The sequence below is a fragment of the Pogona vitticeps genome, chromosome 3, assembly GCF_051106095.1.
Source record: "Pogona vitticeps strain Pit_001003342236 chromosome 3, PviZW2.1, whole genome shotgun sequence".
NCBI classification, from domain to species: Eukaryota; Metazoa; Chordata; class Lepidosauria; order Squamata; family Agamidae; genus Pogona; species Pogona vitticeps.
This window is the reverse complement of record NC_135785.1, coordinates 62,875,770-62,894,590: the sequence shown is the minus strand read 5'-3', so window position 1 is coordinate 62,894,590 and position 18,821 is coordinate 62,875,770. Positions and strand designations below refer to the sequence as shown.

General features: G+C 38.7%; 1 long non-coding RNA gene across 1 annotated transcript in view; it reads left to right on the top strand.

The window, feature by feature from the left end:
- Positions 1-17,625, top strand: part of LOC140705505 (uncharacterized) — a 38,464-nt gene extending 20,839 nt beyond the window's left edge. Inside the window, exons 2-3 of the long non-coding RNA XR_012084899.2 lie at positions 11,682-11,789; positions 13,327-17,625. This is a non-coding gene — a long non-coding RNA (uncharacterized LOC140705505). The remainder of the gene's footprint in view (positions 1-11,681; positions 11,790-13,326) is intronic.
- Positions 17,626-18,821: the final 1,196 nt, after the last annotated feature.

Sequence of the window (18,821 nt, the reverse complement as noted above, 5' to 3'; positions counted from 1 at the left end):
AAATATTGGGCAGAATAGTGGCTGCATACTTTGCATCCTGTCTCAGTATCTACATAGGCAAAAGTCTCTTAGCTGGGATCATGTATTATCTGGGGAAAGTGGTCCTTTGCCCTTCCCTCTTGATGCCCACAGCCACATAATGTTTAGCATATCATAAGCTGTCTCTCTCTGGGTCTCCAGACTGCAAGAAGGAGAATGCAGTAAAGAAATGCTGGAGATGGTTGCAAGCTTGCCTGTTACTATAAAAGCCATACTGAAATATTTATGTGAATATAGGTTTGCATTATTACTATTTTTATAGGGTGTGCAATGTTCGTAAAATCACAGAAGCAGTATCATTTGATTGGAAGCAGCAGCATTTATCTGAGCTGAGTTTTTTTCAATGCAGGGAAGGTCTTCAGAAATGGGAAGAGACTGAGTATGTATCTGGCACCCAGCCTTTCAATGTGATACTCTAAACCTCATGTTGATTAACTGAATAAGCAACCGCATGTGTGTATTAAAATCAATTTAGAAATTCAGATTATTGTGAAAGGTACACGCCTCTTCCATGACTCCCCCCTCCTGGGAATCCCATGAGCATTACTCTGCTATGGATTTTGTTTCATATACATAATCAGACCACATACATCCTACTGTTATATATTAGGTGGTGGTTGCTAACACCTTGTGTTTTATTGTGAATTTAGTAATAACTAGAAGCCCAGAGGAATATAATCTCCCATTCCAACCAAGCTGTCCTTGCAGTGATGGGGGGAGGCACATGGAGTGTTATTAGTTCTTGGGATCATAAAGTATGACCCATCACTATCATAAAACTTAAAACATTGTCTTCCCTCCGCCCCAACTTATTGTCTTAGAGCATTTTTGTAATGGAAATCTTGCAACATATGCAACGGACAAATACTAACTCAGCTAGACTACAGTGTCTTCAAATATTTCTGTATCTCAGTCTCAACATCCTGAAGAGCCAACACAAAAGTACACTAAGATCATTGGTAGGTCTTCAACTTTTGGGGACCAGGCTGGAGCAATTCCCTGGCAGATGGAAGGGTCACCTTAAGGGAAATTGCCCTTCTTAAAGCAACCCTTTCTGGTGCAAGCACACCCTGCATTCCTTATCTTATTCTTTTGAACTACAACTCCCAGAATCCCCCAATCAGCATGACCAAGTAACATTTTCAACCTCTGGCATAAACCCAAAATGTTATCCCCATTCTCCCCATGGATTAGTTGAGCTGCTAGCTCCATCTATTTTTACCACTGTTCTTACAGTTTATCCAATTTTGCCAATAAACTTTTAATTCTTGCTCTGTTTTTATTATGGGTTTTTAGTGTTCTGCTTCTAGTTTTGGCAAATGTAAAGTATTTTTAGCAATAGTCACTAAAACTAGTGATAAATAATGCTCTTCACCTTTAAAGACTTTTAAAATCCTTTCCTCTATTTTCAATCCATGGGCTAGCTACTAAAAATAAAGTGAAATAATATTCAGGTGCTAAACAGATTATGGTTCACAGCTGGAGGCAAAGGAATTGCAACTCTATCCCAATTATTCTAATTTAATTGGGTGTTAAAACAACCTGGAGTCCCAATAGGAGTGCTCAAAACAAGACTGTAAATGCCTAACCAGGAGGGAAGGAAAAAAGAACATCCTTACTTTTGAAAGGATTCTTTTTAACCAGGAGAAATATTTTACAGCCTTGGCTTATTTTGTGTGTCTGAAATCAGTGCTTCGGTGAATAGTGAATAATACTTTAGAGATGGAATATATTTTCCCAATTGGATAGATTAACCCACATTGCAGAGTTTTTGCTTCTGCTGAAGGAGAAATGCTGAAATAAGGAGTATACTGGCTCAAGTTTCATTGTTCTCTACATCCTGGAGCTCACAAGATATTTTTCATTAGGTAATGGAGAATGGATGTAAAACTCCTACATAATTTGAGTCCACCTGTGGACACACATATATGGGCAGAAACACAAGAGAGTAAAAATGGCAGGTGGTTCCAAAGTTTATAGACTCAGAATAATAAGTCTCAAAACAACCTAATGGCCATAGCATACGTGGAGTCTTCTTACCCAAACATTTTTACAAAGAGTATATACTAGAAGGTTGTCATATTCAGGATTAGAACATATTGATAAGCAGACAGCAAAAGAATGAGTATTTCTATTCCAAAGGTAGAGAGAAAGGGTAGAAAGGAAAATCACTATTTGAGCAAATGACATCCAGATTTATTTTTAGTATTACATTTTCATTTCACTAAAAATAGCAGTCAGCATGCAGGTGAATTGCAATCAGCCATAAGCTAGAAGAGAACATGTAAACCTTTCATAACACATTGAGAAGGAAGGAAGGAAGGAAGGAAGGAAGGAAGGAAGGAAGGAAGGAAGGAAGGATATTACAGTCATGCCCGCCACCAAAGAATCAAATGAAACTCCTAATACAAAACCCTTTTTTTTAATGCAGCATTTTTTAAAGAGCTAGGGCAAATCGAGGATGTTTTAACAGAAATATAATGTTTGGAATAGTCAAAGGAAGTAATAATATTGAATTCTGCTTTGAACTGAAATCCCATTGAGTATGTGTCCAGTTCTAGACACCACAGTTTAAGTAGGATATTGACAAGATGGAACATTTTCTAGAAGAGATGACAAAGATATCAAATCATCTGAAAACTAGCACCTGTAAGGAACAGTTGAGGCAATTGTATATATTTTGGAGAAGACAAAACTGAGAGATGATGCAATACCAGCCTTCAGATATCCACAGGACTGATATGTGGGAGATGAAGCAATTTGACTACAAGAAGGGTGATTTGAATAACATTAAAAAGAGCTCACTGACTGTAAGAGCTGTTTGACATTGGAATGGGGTAACTTGGGTAGTGGTGGACTCTTCTTGGCTGGAGGTTTTTAAACAGAGGTCAGCTGACCATCTGTCAGGAATGCTTGCGATGTAGTTTTCCTGCATAAGTTGGGGGTTAGACAACATGACCCATAGGATTCTTCTCAACACTACAGTTCTGTGAAAGCATGCACGCAGGCAGTTAGTTCCACTTGATGATTTGAGAGACACTATTCCAGAGCTCTCCTTGATCATTACAAGTATGGATGGGCACAAATCTCAGTTTGGAGGTTCATGCTGGTTCATATGCATGGCACACATTCCCTTTCCACAGGTGCCATGCATTCCTTTTCCCTGTCTCCCCGGCAATGACTTATTCACCAGTTGGAGCTAGCTCCGCCAAGGAGACGGCAGGGAAGCCCTTGTTCCTGCTAGAGATTGGTTGAAGAGCTGAGGAAGATGATGATGAGAGGAGTGCACCCCGGCTAGTGAGTGGGGGGTCCAGCTGGGGAGACAGGGGAAGGGAATGCATAGCACCTCTGGTGCCAAGCATACAAAATGTCATGAACCTCCAAACTGAGGTTCGTGTCCATCTCTAAGTATAAGTATGTAATTTTCTTTAATTGGGTGTTAACACAACCTGGAGTCCCAAGAGAAGTGCTCAAACCAAGGCTGTAAAGTCTTTGGTTTAACTCTAGTTGTTAGTCCCAGCTAAAGTAAATCCATGGTGTGGAGTTTATAGAATGGAACTTCCATAACTCTTGATTGATCAGGTTCCTGTTGTTTCAGTGAGCCTACTTTAGGTGCAACAAACAATTAGATTTAGGCCTTATTCTGCTAGTTTATCAGTGTAGCAATCACTATAGGTTCTCACGGACTTATCTCAGCAAAATGCAAGAACTAGCAAGTAGCACCAATCTGGTAAATCTTTACATATTTACATATGGACCTAGCAGCGGACTATATGTTTACCATAGGACAACCAGCCAATCTAAGTATAGAAAGTCTCAATACAAAAAGACTGACTACCAGGCGATGAACTGATCATAGCAGTTACTAAAGACAATGGCAGTGTGGAATAGTTATGACCTGCATCCATTGTTGCAGATCATTAGCAGGATATAAATACTGTTGTGACACTGATAACTCTGTTGTCTCATGTGGACAAATACATTGACACACACTGAAAATGATGTTAGCTAGAATGCGTTAGGATATTTAAGTAAATTTAAGAACAATGTGGAGTGCAAAAACACTGATCTCCTAAAGACATTCCAGGTGTTCCTTGCTGTGACCAGCATGGCTGAGCAGTGCTAATGCTTTCCTGACATTTGTACCAATAACAAATAAGTACTTGTAGATACAAGAAAACAGATGAAGCATAACCAAAGAAAGAGGTGATTGTTTCTTTGCAGGACACCTGCACTATTGATCTTGGAGGACAACAATCTACAACTACCACTGCAGATACAAAATTAACCAGCAGATGTGCTATTACCACTCATGACACAGTCACTTTTCAATATCATATTCCACTGAGTTTCTTCACTAGGAAACACAAGAGCAAATTTCATAAACTCTTGAAGGCCTCTCAGTGAAAGCTTGGATATTATGCAATATCCAACCAGTGAAGTCAGATTACCTGGATTTATTCATGAACTCTTAATTTCCACCATCTGCTATGGTTAATATGAAGTTCACCATAGTAGAATTTTGGAATTCTATCTCTCTGTAACCTGCATGCTCTGATATCGTAACACAGTTCCTTTCCCCACTTCTGCTCCTCTTCATGCTTAGTGCCAATGAGGAGGGGGGAGGCAATGACTGAAAAAATCTCTCACCAGCTGGTATTCTCCAGATGTGTTGGACTACAACTTCCATTGGGAAGGTGCAGCTTGAGAGTGGCTGCTATCAACGGCATCAAGATAACGGACCAATTTTACTGCAAGTGATACAGGGAAAACTTGACACAAGGTAGCTATATTGGAAGAATCCAAGAACAGTCAATCCAGTCCAAAACTTTTACACAGCCAACATATACAGTTATCACCAAAGGTCAAGATATAGAGCAGGCAAAGTCTGGAGCTAGAAGAGACATTTTCCAATGAACTCACAGTCCTAAGCTGCAGGATATATAGCTAAGGTTCTGGAGCTCCATCCATATCATTACTATAGACATGTGACCAGTTAGTAGAGGAACTTCACAGGAGAATTTGGCTTGATTGTCTCACTGATATGTAGAATTTTCTCTAAAAGAGGTCCTTGACTGCAGATGATAACTCTTCTACTAGGAAGTCTTTCTCTGCAGCAGAGTACCTCTTCTGGGGGATTCTAGCTGGGCTTGTGCCTTCATCCAGCTACATTTTCATGGGCTGGGAGGGTTTTTCCTCATACCTGAGAACTGAGTCACTTTCATTCAGAGATCCAGTCTCCTTGACCTCAATTTTGTTGGGTTTGGATGCTACAGCTTATATTGAAGAAACAATTCAAATTTCCACCAATTTCGAGGGCATAGGTTTTTGCTGGGTTATGGATCTGTACACAAGGAACCTATTAGGGTTTGTTATTGGTTTTCTAGAATAAAGGGGTCTTAGGGCTGGTTTAGATTTAATAATCCTACCTTAATCAGCTGTGTACTTTAAGTCAGACATGAGTATCATGCCCATGCATTCTTTATTGTTTATCACCTTCAAAATTTACAGTATATGAGGGATATAGAGATTCCTGTTATGTCCCAAGTGGAAAACTATAGCTTATTCTTTCACATCAAACCACAATATGATTTTCGTAGTTAAAACCACAATATTAAACCAGGATCAGATTCTAGTATCTTCCTGTATAATTTTTTAGAATTAAGATTAAGCCATAGTTTCCCATGCTCTAGTAACCTGGGAACATTACAACTATATCAGCGCTTATAGTCATACAAACATAATACAAGATTATGACTAGCTACATTATGTAAAACCTTGCTTGTCTTAACCTCATAAGCAAGGACAGGCAAAATTATCTTCTGCATCCTTTGATCTCTGTGAAAAAAGAAAATGAGAGGGTTGATGTGTTGTTGTTTTGATCAAATTAAGCAAAATTGCACAAATAAGGCTTTAATAAGAATTATTTATTTATTTATTTATTTATTTATTTATTTATTTATTTAATTTATACCCCGCCTATCTGGCCCACCGGACCACTCTAGTGCACAATGCAACGTGCGCAAAATGATGATGGTTGCTGATTGGTTTTATGGTTTCCTGAGGACTGGAATGTTAGCAGGGATGTTAGCAGGCTTTTAACAATCAGCCAGTCCTGTGCTTTCTCGGTGTAGGTGTGCTTTGCATTTCAAAGGGAGAAGACAGTAGTTTTGCACGCAGATTGTTTGCACAGATTACAAGAGACCTTGACCAGAAAAAAAAACCCCACTCTTCCTCTCGCTCTCATCTGGAGGTAAAGAATCTGGCAGGGCTTGAAATTTCCAGTGTCATAAAGAACTGAAATAGCTTGAATTAATGAGAATTATTTAGCAGTTGTTCTTTATGGCTCTAGCTGATGATACCCACCCCTTTTGCAGGGTAATTCTATTCTTTAAAAGGAAACACGTTTTTGGAATCATTTACAGGAAGCCCAAAATCTACTAATTTAGTAATGGGGGATGGGGGGAAGGAAGAGATGTTACATTAAGATGATGTGGCAGAGGATTTTATAGTACTTTCTTTCTCTCAACTTTTTCCGCTGCTTGAAATAATGGGAGTGCACTGACTGATACTCTTCAGATTTTTTCAATAGGTATTGAATGAAATTCAACAGAGACAAGTGTAAAGTTCTACACCTAGGGGGAGAAAACCAAACACACAGTTACAAGATGGGGATTAGGTGGTTCAGTAATACTGCGATCCGGAAGGATCTTGGAATTGTTGTAGATCACAAGCCAAATATTAGCCACTGCTATTTTAGGCTGCATTAACACAAGTATAGTCTCTAGATCCCATGAGATCATCTATTCGGCAATGGCTAGGCCTCATCTTGAGTACTATGTCCATTTCTAGACACTGCACTTGAACAAGAATGGCAACAAAATGGAACAAGTTCAGAAGAGGCAAAAAAGGATAATCAGGGAACTGGAAACCAAGCCCTATGAGGAAAGCACTGTTCTCAAGGCATGTTTAGCCTTGAGAAAAGAAGACTGAGGGAAGATGTGATAGCACTTGAAAGACAGTTATACAAAAGAGGGGCAGGATCTGTTCTCAATCATTCCAGAGTACAGGACACATACCAATGGGCTCAATTGACAGGAAGCCAAATTTTGGTTGACTATCAGGAAAAACCTCTTAACTGCTAGAGCAATACAACAATGGAACCAGTTACCTTGGGAGGTGATAAGCACCCCAATGCTGGGGGCATTCAAGAGAATCCAGGCACCTTCTGAAGATGGAATAGGTGAGTGGGCACTGTTTCGACTTTCTCTTCAAACAGCAAACACTTATAACTGTGCTCATAATAACACAAGAAGTCAGGGCATGGTTTATTCACTTTCATGATTAATAGTAATAGTCTTAAAAGTAGTAAGAGAATGTGTGTGTGTTCTCTAGTATAGATGAAACGCCTATTACTATTACTATAGCAAACAAGTTTGTGTGTGTGAAAGGCAGAGAGAGAGAGGGATTATCATGGAGGTTAAACATACAGACCAGCATAATGTTTCCACCAGCATAATATCAATTTATGTCAGCATAAATGTGGTGGGCATTATGCCCAGCAACAAGAGGCTATGCCATGCAATTATTCAGTCAATCACATGTCCCCAGCACATGACCAATTGTGCAATGTGCCCTCAGAAGTGCTTTGGGGAATCACACTTCCGCCTCAGCCATTGCACAACTACTGCAAGTACAATCTTGAGTTATACATGTTGTGGGGAAAGAGAACTTTGGCCACTGTCACAGAGATACACTGACAAGGTTGAAATAAGATGTTGTTCTGTGTGTGTGTGCCTGTGGGGGGGGGAGAGGGAGAGAGGAGAGAAGGCCTATTCAAGCATTTTATCTGAGTCTGTTCAGGGCTTCATGGGTTGTGGGGTTGAGGGCCACACCACCCCTAAACCCCACTCCCATGTTTGCCTTTGGCTTTGCCCGTAATCAGTTTTACCACTATTGCAATCTATTTACCCACCCTCCCCCACTTGTAAGTCAGTACAACCTTTGCCTGTTTTAACATCACACTCTGCAAAAAGGCCTGTAAAACAAGTATTGAGTTCCTCCGCTAAGGAGTTTTGATATGACAGAACTCCTAAGCATGCAAGTGTTGTACACATCTTTTGCTGAACATTCTTATGGGTACCTTTGGGGGCCATGGAGTGGGGTTAGAAGTCTGCTCCATCCCCACCACCCATTTAAGCCCTGAATTAAGAAGTGAATGGGGAAGGGCTGAAATTGTGTGCTTTGACAATGCTGACAATAGGCTGACAGTCTTTTCACTCAGCAAAATATTAATTCATATTTATCATTTGATAAATAGGATTACAAACCCACATCAACTTTTTATCTTTGTTTGTCTTTCCTTCTCAGATGCACGTGCATTGTTCTCAACCACCATGGCCAAAGTACATTTCCAAGTCTTTTAGCATACTATGATGTTTCTTTATAAATGCGATAGAAAATTCAACACATTTCTCAGCTCTCTTGATTGTGTGATTATTTCTTCAGAGGTTTGTCTTGTGCCTACTTTTGTGTCATTTTGGCACCCAAGCATATTTGCATTAGGAGTTTGATCTCTGGTGTTGGTTTTTGCTGTCTTGCTTTTGTTGCTCAGTTCTTATAAGTGTTTTTTTATTTATATGGTATTACTATGTTACTATTTTTTAATACATTGTGTAAGCCACTCTGGGAATTTACTTTTTGAAGGCTAGGTATATATAATAGTAACCATTCTTCCCTTTGTTCACATTCCTTCCTTGAACCCACAAAACGTGGGTGTAGGAATGAAAATCAGAGTGATGTTTCAGAAGAAGCAACATAGTCCTTATGTTGATGAGAAAGTAATTTGCATGACAATTTTTGAAGCGTCTCTGGTGAAATGTCCAAAAGGTCTCAAATGGTGTTGAATAGATGAAGAGCTCATTTTTCAGTAAGACATAAACAGACTCTGATATAAAATGAGAGTCTTAAACTAACACAGTTTTTCGCTTTTCCATTTCGGCTTCCAATGGACTTGTTAGCTGAAGGGCATTGAAACAGAAGGTGGCAGTAAAGTATAACCTAGAAGAAGATTGGATTGAAGACAGCATTTGGCGCTTACAGGAAAAGCCAAGAATGTCTATGTGGATAAAGTACCGCACTTAGCATTTGTTTATAATTCTGCAAATCTTTGCAATGTTGAGCTATCTATACATGTTTTGTGTGCAGATAAATCAAGCTACCATTAAGAGGCAGCAAGCTCTTATTAAAAACAAAACTTAAAAAGAGAAAATATTAGAAGGTTTTTGTTTAATTTAATGTTGAAATGAATATTTAATTGTCAAAGAACAGGATTGTTTAAAACAGATGGAGACTGCTTCCAAAACTGTTACTGCATACACCAAGTGTTTCTTTCAAAGATGTATTTCAGCACAGCTAACTACCTCTCAGAAGGACAAGTATACAGTATTCCCTATTTCTATTCTATACCATTGGAAAACCTATTTCAAAAATGCAGCTCACATTGTTTTCTTATTATGTTTACTGGTTGCTTTGGTAAATAGCATTTTATTTCATTGTTTTGCCTTTCATTCACAAGGAACGGAGAGAACACACAACAGCTCTCTGAGTGAAGAAGAAAACATTCTTGACTCCTTGGCTGTTTCCTACTGTGAGCCAATTAAACACACTACCCACCATGAAGAGTGTGATATTTTTATTAGTTGCTAATTTCAAAAAACTGCATCAGCTCCCATGATCACAAAATTCCTGTCCTTAAAAGCCAATAAACAACTGTCCTTTTGCCTGGGATTTGGTATTCTGCAGCATTCAGGAATCATATTACTTGTGCCAAAAAAAAAAATTAATCCTTGGAATTGTAATCTCTTAAAACAACATGTACAACGACCAAAAAATGTCATCTCACTACATTCCTCATTCCGTTTCATGTTGCTTTAGTAGCTGACTAATTTTTATTTCCTGAGGAAAAGTTCTAATAGGTTTTAAAACCTTCTTTTCTCACACACCCCTATTGGTTTCCTGGGCCCATACTTCTGAAACATATTAAAGAGAGAAGAGGGATCTAACCCCCTCACCCTTTAAAAAGTGAGAATTTTACATCAGACTTCATAGTGCACTTATTTTCACAGTTGTATTTGTTTGTATTCTGTTATTGTAAGCATCTACATATCAATACAGGGTTACAGCCTTTAATTTTTTTTTATTTAGAAGGCCTCTCTAAAACCATAAGCTGAACAATAACCCCCTTATCCTAAACGATATGGAGTATCTGAATTTTTCTGAAGTTAGTAAATTTTAAATAGTTCTGACTACATGAGTGAATTGAAATAATTAGAAAATCCAGAGAAGCAAAATCTGAACAAGGGAGAGGCTTCTGTGGTATCTAAAACAGCAATGTTTGAGAAAGCTGTGGAAAACTAGTAAGCAATGAAACATCTTTGTAGGATGTCAGGATATCATAAGCATGGCTGTTTATCCAGTTCCCATTAGAACCCTATAAAATTCTTGCTTTCAGGTTTCATTTTCTTAGCTGTTTTTTTAATTTGGTTTTTAAACTACTGAAAGCGATAGAAGGCTAGTGATTTTTTTAAAAAAATCACTCATAATGGGGAAAACAAAAGAAAAAGTAGAGCTGGCAATAATTTCACATTCTTCTGTTTATCTGTTTGATAATGAGAGCGGTGCTCTTGGCACTCTGGCTACATGAAATAATAAATGTTTTCATTTCAAATTATATATATAAAAATCTGTTAGCCTATCTGCAATTAAGCTTTTTTTAAAAACAGTTTTGTTTAAGAATTGTTGCTTTCTTTCCTGATAAATTTCCCCCCCTCCCAACCCCCCTCCCCTAGATTTGTAACTACCATTGCACCAAAGTATCTTGGAACACAGAGTCCATTCAAGTACAGTACTTTAAAGACACTTCTCATGCTTTTTGTCAGCCACAGATTTGTATGAAAGCATTTGTATGACATATGGCTAAATTTAGGACACCGTTAGCACACATTTCTATGTATGCTTTGCAAAGTTATGTGTTAACTTGCAAAGTGCTAGCTTGTAGAGAAAAAGATAGAAAAACGTTCATACTTGTACTAAATGTCAGTTATTAAATTTACACATGCTTTTATATGTACATGGAATAAATAATTTAAAATGTTCCCATTTTTGCTTACAGCTGCATATGACATAATCCTATTATGAAACTGAAACTGAAACAATGCAATTATCATTGGGAGTGACTATTTCCTCAGATATTTATACTGTGTTTAAAAATATGAACCGTATCCTCTGTCAAACATTTAAGTTCAAACTTGACTTTTACTCATCTTTATGCCTTTCAGTACATTTTATGGCACATGCAAGCAATTTAATAACAGATTTTATACTTTGCTGGCCAAACAAGTATTTTGGCAGAGGAATTACAGTATACCACTGCACCTGTGAAGACATTCAGTTTTAAAATTAAATGCTTTCTTACTATTATTCAATTTTTCCCAGTCTTTAATGTAATGAAGGTTTTAAAATCAAAAAAGAAAACTCAATTGACTGTTTAGAATGCCTACATTTGTATTTTATAGCTCTATAATTAACCACAATAATCAGAAAAAAATATTTTAATTCATTGTCATTTATTTCCTTTTTAGTCTGATCCATAACCGAAGCTAGTCATCAGTTTTCCCCCTTTGCCTTTTGCATATATTTAATTAATTAAGCTTGCCACTTTTATCTGCTGCTGGCTATGGCCAATTTTTGTGAGTATACATATGCCATATTATTATTATTATTGCTGTTGTTATTATTATTATTATTGACCTCACAGAATCCAGGAAAAAAAGACAGATAATTTAAGAACATGTTTTTCTTCTTCTGGTAGCAATTTCATTCAAAAGCTCAATCTTAATGGACAAAAAAGACCCTTTATTGCCTGAATCTAATCAACCCAAATGGATTGGGAAGCATTTCTTTTTGTTTCAGAAATATCTGCATGAATTAGAAAATCGATTTCCAGACAGATGTTTGCAATACTTTATTTGGTACATGTTTAAGTAATCAGCTTTGTCCCCAGTAAAAAGCCATTTGATACCTCCAGATCTAAAGTTTTTTTTTTTTAATTAATTGCTGCGACTCTAGAATTTCTAGTAGTCTTGATATTTGTTTAGGTATTTTCGTTTCAACACACAGATCCACATGAGGCAAAAACTAGCAGCAATCCACAGCAAATGAAATAATTATGATACCTTCCTCAACATCGATCATTTTAGACTGAAGCTTTATAATGTATCATACAGTATATCTTTCAAAATGAAGGCTCTAACATACATATTGCCCGTAATGTTTTGCTAAGATGCTATCATGGTATAATTTATATAATAGCAGGCAACAAATGTTCTAGTAAATTGTAGAGAAAATGATTTCTGTAAATCAAACGTGTACAACCACAAGACATTCCTAAAATTTTGCAACATTAAAACTCCTTTGTTCTTTTTTCATCATGTACTTCCTCTGAAGATGTAGATACTTTTCTCTGTTCTAAACTATTGTTCTTTTGTTTTTGAAAGTTAGTAGATAGCTATAAAACGAATGTTAATAAGGGGAGGGGTTAAAAACATTAAACACGTTGTTCCGTGGTGTAGGCTAGTGCAGTGTTTCAGGTGTTTACAAAATTGCTTCAGTTATTGGTGACAACTATTTTAAAAAGCCTTGGGTAATATCATAGAACAGATAAGATATTGCGCAGTATCATGTGTTCTAGTAAGAGAAGACCTGGCACCATCATGGGATTGGGTAGAAAATACCCCTACTGATGAAGCACAAAACAGTATTACCACCCTATTATATTACTATTAGCTGCTTTGAAACCCACCCATTAGCCTGCCTGCCTCTCTCTCTCTGTCACACACATGCTTATCGCTTTAGTTAATCCCATTCTTTCCCATCTGTCATCGGTCCAAACTCTGGAGCAGGGCAGTAGTCAGGTAAAAAGTACAATACTGACTCAAAATTTATTTTTTCTCTTAAGTATATGAGAAAGTTCTCTTCCTACTCCTCACTCTACCTCTTTATTACACTGAAGACACCACACCTAACCTAATATTGGCAGCTTGATAGAACTATAACCATGTAGTATACTGTAGTCTGAAAGCAAGGAAAATGAACCTGGACACAGGAGGCAACTTTACACGGTTTTTCCTACCTTTAAAAGCCTGAATGTTTTTGGCATTGATGTAAACCGTTCAATTAAACCCTATTCCGAAGTTTAATCCATTACTTTGAATTGTTTCTTTACAGCCACCACAAGCTGCATACATTCTTCACCAGTTCCAGAGCTTTAGGAAACACGGACTTCAAGATTTGTTGGTCCCTGCCAATTTCTGTTTTTTATTGCTGACTTGGACATGAAGAAATTCTTTAAGAAACTCTAGAGCCAAGCAATCTAACTGGTCAATTAAAATCAAGCAAAGATGCAAACCTGAGACCCCTAAAACTCAAAATGAAGAATATGAAGTAACAACTATATTCTGTAAGATGCACATGATGAAGTATTACTCTGCTTGGGTGTACTTACCCAACCAAGCTTTATGAACTTACACGTGGCTCAGATCTTTTGCTCAAGACTTTTCAAAGGTTCAAAGTGGCAGAGGCCAGAAGGACTGTCATTCTAGCCTCCTGAGTAGAATGTCTTCCCCATATATATTGTATGTTGAATCATTCCATGAAATCATTTGAACCCTGGAAGGGAAAGTATCAGAGAAGCCTGCCAGCTTATATTTGATTACTGTTGGCTGGGGGAGGTTGGTAAAGAGAAACATACTGTGCCTACTGGGCATTGTCAAAATGTATGGTGTGTCTGAGGATATCTTGTCTTCTCAGCCCACAAGCATTTAAAAACACACATGGTGAGCCACTTTTGGGACAATCCATATTAGGGATGTCTCTCAGGTGATTTGCAAACTAGGCTTCCATAGGCAAACAAATTTCCACTTGTAATGTGTAGTTCATAGCTGGATGTTAATTACTTTTACACTAAGGTTCAGGGCTGGGATGAATTTCTTTAATGCAAGTATTCCCTTGTGATATAAAATCATCTGGACCAAATTAAGAGCCCTTCCTGGTCCAGCCAATGTCATTCTCAAGGGGAAACTTTGCACTCCCTATTTCTCTCTAGAGGATAAAGGTAAATACACTGGGACTCTTTCTCTAGCTTTTTTTAAAAAAATGCATCTTCCCTCTTAAAAACAACAACCTGAAAACCAATTCTAAAGGTGTTCGAGGCCCTATGTGCCTGGCAGGAGGTACATGGGCAGGGAGTGCGGGTAAAATTTGAAAGGTACTATAGCAGTCGTACTAAAATGTACACCCATATATTGAAGCGGCGCTTGTCAAGCTTTAGGGGTTTTCTTCTAGCACAGCTTGAAGCATTTGAAAAATCTGGAGAAGCCAGTTTGACCAGAGCCTGTCGCGGGATGGAAAAAGTGAATGAATAGGTAATGACAGCTCTACAATAAGAACTCTAGCTATCCCTGAGAAGCTACAGTCTGTTAACAACCCAAGCCTCAGGATAGTGCAATTCTGTGCCTCTAGAGGGGAATGTCTATCAGTGCGAAGGGCTTTAAAAGGGTTACAACAATGCTTTGTTTCAGTAACTCTTTCACTCCTTGCCTGCAGCATATTGTGCTGATTTAAAGGGTCTCTGGAGGAATAGAACTGCATGCACTTCCTGCTTCTTCTTGCCTGTAAAATGCTGGCGTACATAGAAGTTGTTCCAACATATTCTGTGGATCAGGCCATTTGGCTTTAACCCAAAAAGCAGTTACATGGTGGCCGTTTTCAAAGTGCTTAAAACCAAGTAGCAATACTGAAGCCTGTGGCACTCTTCCAAAAGTAATTGTATTGAAGTTCACATTGAGAACTGCCTAAAGATCAGCAGTGACCAAGTCTTGAGTCAGGAGGAAACAACTTGAGGACATGCATTTCCATTTAAAATGAACAGGGACTGATCAGTCTGTACATTTTCACATATCTATTGGAAATACAGATTTAAATGGAATTTTAATTTTTTTAAAAGGCCATAAACACATTTTAGTCTCTGTTTCTCATCAAGAGCAAACCTAAAGAAAGAAGGAGAAGGAGAAAGAGTTGAGAATGATTTCCCAAAGCATGAAGGATCAGAATTAGAGCAAACAGTGAAATTCAGCATCTCAGATCTTCCTTAAAATATCTCCTGCCTTTAGCCTCTCTTTTCTGAAATTCCAGGAATGGTTCAGACCATACACATTAGATCTTATCTGAGAAAGATAACCTTCGAGAATACATAACCTTTATGTATTTAGCTGCTAAAGTGGTTTGAATAGCTCCCCCCCAAAGCCAAGAGCAACATGGCCTTTGAGGGTTGAAGAACAATACAGACAAATACGACTGCAGTCCTAAACCCACTTACCTAGGGGTGAGCACCACTGGATTCAACAGGATTTATTCTACATGATAGTTTGAGACTACCCTGTTCAATGACCTAAACTCCGGGCAGATTATGAATGAAAACCTGACAAGCCAAATAAGTCGTGAAAGTGAAGGGAAGGAACATCTGTGAAAAGATGCCATCCATTTTTAAAACCAAAAACCTTTAAAGTTTTTAAGAAATGAACCTTTCCTGTAATTTTGAGGGGGGGGGATGCTAAGTGTTCAAAATAAAAGCTCCTGTAAATCATCCAAAAGACGCTTAGACCAAAAGCATATAAAATATGTCTAAGCCTTTATTCATTTATATTTTCATACTCTGGTATTTCCTGGTTTGTTTCGACTCTTAGAGAAATGTAGTAACTAGATGATCAACAAGAGACCATCAGGTGATGTGAAAATAGAGGAGAATAGGTCTTGGAGGACTATATCAATAGGTAAACTTTGGGAAATATTCTGATCATGTTTCTTTTGTAGTTAATGATTCCAAAGTATTCTTATTCGAAGCTTTGCCTTTCAAGCCCTTAGGGCAGATGAACCTCTGAATGTGAAGGTCAGTCTTCTAGCTACCAGATGTGTTTAGCCAGTTGGGTATCCCTTGAAGTGTTATATTATGGGATGACTCCCCAAGGCCCCTTTTGTGTAACAAAAATGCACCTAATACTGTCTACAAAAGTATACCTCAGAACAGGCTTGGGTTGTTAGGTTGCCAGGTTTTAAGGTGCCAGTTCTTGCATTTAATCTCTCTTAGAAGTTTGCCATGTTTCGTTTCCAAAATTAGGTGCTGCTTTGCCTAGCTAACAAAGAATGTTGTACTTTAAAACTAGTAATTTAAGTGGCAGGGTTGGTAAGGCTTGTTTAGTATCTTTTCCAGAGCTAGACTGGAAATGTATGAACTACACATCTGCTAGAGCCTAGCAGACTGGCACCAAAACAAAGGAGCACCTACATAGCTGTGAAAGCTTGGAAAGGTAGGCAGAATATTCTGGACTGGAATATTCACATGAATAAGGCCTATTCTTCTTTATTGTCATATTATCTGATTGTATCTTGATGTGCGTCTAGTTATTCTAGTATGTTTCCCATATATCTATTATATTCGTATATCTAGTATATCCCTGATGGGGATGTTCTGATTGTTGATTTGTAGTTCCATGGCCTTTGCTTCCCTTTCTTAATGTTTGTTAACTTTAAGCTAGATCTTCAAATAGACAATAGATTAAACAAAGCCTTTCAAACAAAGGATTGTTCCCTGAACTTATTCACCAGTGATATGGAGGAACCTGGACTATTCATTCATTCATTCATTCATTCATTCATTCATTCATTCATTCATTCATTCATTCATTTAATTTATATTCCACACCATCTGGCAACCAGGCTACTCTGGGTGGCTAACAACAATATAAGGCATAATGTTAAAAACATGATAAAAATAAATTAATACATAACAAATACGGAAATTAAAACAAATGGCAATAAAGGTGGTAAACAGGATGATAGAGAGGATGACAAAAAGATTGGTAAAAGGGAGTAAGACATCCTAGTGCTCCGGGAAAGCCTGGCGGAAGAGCCAGGTCTTCAGTGCTCTTTTGAACCCATCCAGCAAGGGTGCCAGCTGAATCTCAATAGGCAGGTTGTTCCATAGGTGGGGGGGGGGCAACCACTGAGAAGGCTGGCTTCTTGTTCTTTCCCTCCGGGCCTCCTTTGGGGTCAAGGCCTTCAACCGTCCTGCCTGTGAAGAATGGGTATTACTGACAGATCTGGCTGGGGGCAGGCGTTCTGATAGGTACCTAGGTCCTAAATTGTTTAGGGCTTTGAATGTGATCATCATAACCTTGAAGTTGATGTAGAAATGAACCAGTAACCAATGAAGGGTGGCCAGAGTGTGGGAGATGTGCTGGAATTTCTTCACCCCATTTATTAATAACTCCGCCAAATTCTGGACCAGTTGAAGTTTCCGCATCAGCTTCAAGGGTAGCCCCACATAGAGAGCACTGCAGTAGTCTGTTCTTGAGATTCTGAGGGTATGAATCAGCGTTGTGAGTGCCCCTGTGTCTAGATAGGGACACAGCTGGGCAATCCTCTAAAGAATGGGCTGCCTGGACCACAGATGCCACCTGGGTTTCCATGATGAGATCCGGATCCAGGCAGATGCCTAAGCTGCATACCTCACTCTTCGTGGGAAGAGTCACTCCCCCAAAGGAGAGGGAGTTTCCCAACCCACTGACATTGGGGCTGCCCACACACAAGATTTCCATCTTGTCCAGATTCAACCTCAGTCCATTTGCCCTCATCCATGCCAGAATGGTCCCTAAGCAGTGTTCAAGGATTGAAACAGCATCCACTGAAGTAGGAAAAATCAGTAGACAACATAATTGACCCCTGCAGAATCCCACTATTGAGGATCCACGGGGTGGAAGTGATCTTGCCAAACTGCACTCTCTAGGGATGGTTCTCGAAGAAGGAGCGGAGCCATGCCAAAGCAAGACCATTGAAGACACCATGGTTGGCGGTATCAAAGGCTGCTGAGATATCAAGGAGGACCAACAAGGACATATTACCCCTGTTGGCCTCCCTCAGGAGGTCATCCTGCAGGGATGGTGACATCATCCACCATCACCATCCCTCAATCCTTCCCTATTTAATTGCAGTTTTGCTCCCATACTAACGGGGTGTCACTTCCCCTTTTTCTTCTTCTCTGGTTACCTCCTCTCCCCGCCTTTCTTTCTTCCCACTTCTTTTTTTAAAAAACTATTTTGACAGGTTGAAGCTAATGTAAACTGCAGCTCAGCCTAGAGACATGGAGTTGCAACCCATATAAACTTGGAATGGGAGCGTTTATTCTCCTGTTGAGAATAAAACTGGTGAGGAACTGTGTTCCAACTGAAGGTACAGCCAGAATCAAAAATAGACAGAGCCCTGCATGTGGCTTTTATCTTTCACAATACACAATGGAGGAGGAAAGAGAATACTCCTGCTCACATGTTCTGCTTCTCTAAGTTGTACACAGTTCCTTCCATCTGCTCTGCAGCTAAATGGAACAGGATGGGGTGAATAAAATCAATGACCTGGAGTAGAGCCAAAGAAAAGGCATAGGCCTGGGGAAAGCAACTTTTTCTAGAGCTACAATTCCCTTAGTTCACATAGCCTTTTTTGTCTTCTTACAGTTCAACTGTCATCCTTCTTTTGCATTTTCTTCTTTAATATCCCTCAGTAGTTATTTTAACTCTTTGATCTTTTCTGCCAGTAATATCACCTATATATCTTAAATCATTACTGTTCACCCTCCAATGTTCATCCCTCCTTCATCTGAATCCAATCATCTT